Raw genomic sequence first — 1,752 nt, forward strand, 5'->3', positions numbered from 1 at the left:
CAGGGGTTGCGGTGGAGTGGGGGCGGGGGTCGCAACCAGAGCCTCACCTCAGGCACGGGTCTGGCCGGGCGCGGAGCCCGCAGCGCCTCAGTTTCTCCGAGCCTCGCAGCGGCCGCCGCTCACTTCCGGGTTTCGGGCGCCATCTTGGGGGCCCCGCGCACTTCCGGTCATGCCGCGGGGCGGGGCCTCCAGCTGTGGAGGCGTGGTCTCTGTTCGGGGGCGGGGCTACATTCCAGGCCAATCCCTTGAGGCCCTTACGCTGTCCGGAAGGGACTGGGACTCCTAGGGCTCTGGGTTCGAATCCCACCCTGCCCGGTTCCCTTGAGACCCCAGCACGTGCTTTCATCTCCTCAAGCCTCAGTTTCCTCTTCAGCACCATGCTGGTGAAATGAAACCTGCTTTGTGGTACAGCAGCCCTTTTTTCCTCCTCCCTCAGAACCCCCTCCAGGCCTCTGCATGTGCCACGTCCCCCACTGGGGCTTACTCACCCTAGACTTTTAAACCGGGACTCCCTCAAAACCTACTAAAATGATCACCAGCCGGGCACAGTGGCTCATGCAAATCGCAGCACTTTGAGAGGCTGAGGCGGATGGATCACTTGAGGTCGGGAGTTTGAGGCCAGCCTGGCCAGTATGATGAAACCCTGTCTCTACTAAATGTACAAAAATTAGATGGGCGTGATGGCAGGTGCCTGTAATCCCATCTATTCAGGAGACTGAGGCAGGAGAATCGCTTGAACCTGGGAGGTAGTTGTTGCGGTGAGCTGAGATCGTGCCACTGTACTCCAGCCTGGGCAACAGGGTGAGGCTCTATCTCAAAAATAAATAAATAAATAAATAATGAAATAAAATAATCACCTCTGGGCCTGTCAGACATACTTTCTCTCCCAAAGTTCTCTGTGTTCATTAATCTCTCTCCCTAACCAAATGCAGGTCTGGATACTGCAACATAGTGACAGGAACATGGGGGTTTGGGTAAGTCCCAGGGGCTACCCCCAAAAAAGCAGAGTCCTTTCAGGCAGGGCCATGGGGGCCTGAGGGGCTTCTCTTCTGGGTGGCTGTGGTGGGAGGCTGCCCTGCGCGGGGAGCCGGAGTCTCGGGGCACTTTTCCTGTGACTTGAGCCAGTGAAGGCAAATCTAGTGTGGAAGGCACCACCACCTCCCAAGCCCAGTTTCAGCCATGACAATACTGATACAGCTCCCTGGACCCAAGTGGCCACAAGCTGGAGGCCCCTGCCCCCATTCCAACCCCCAGAAACTAGAGTTGATTTGTCCATGAGTTCGTTCAGTGACTTCTAATCAAGGCTTGGTCGTGAGCTGGGAAAACCCAGGGTCTGAGGACTCAGCTGTCTGTCCCGACATCAGAAAGCCCCTGGTCTAGGGGAGAGAGAACCTGGACCAGACACTCCCATATGCAGGATCTCAGGGAGGGTTGAAATGTCTGCCTAGGGCTTCGTAGAGGGCTGCGTGGTGAAGAGGGTGTTGAAGCTGGGGTTTTGAAGTTCAAGTAGGAGTGTGCCAGGTAGACAAGAGTAAGAAGAATAGGCTGGGCAAAGTAAAATCTGTTCAAAGGCCTATTAAGGCAGATAATAAGTAGGTTTAAAATCTTTTTGGAGGCCGGTCGCGGTGGCTCAAGCCTGTAATCCCAGCACTTTGGGAGGCCGAGGCAGTGGATCACGAGGTCAGGAGATCGAGACCATCCTGGCTAGCATGGTGAAACCCCGTCTCTACTAAAAAATACAAAAAACTAGCC

This window comes from Colobus angolensis, unplaced genomic scaffold (genome assembly GCF_000951035.1).
Source record: "Colobus angolensis palliatus isolate OR3802 unplaced genomic scaffold, Cang.pa_1.0 Scaffold64, whole genome shotgun sequence".
In the NCBI taxonomy this organism is placed as follows: Eukaryota; Metazoa; Chordata; class Mammalia; order Primates; family Cercopithecidae; genus Colobus; species Colobus angolensis.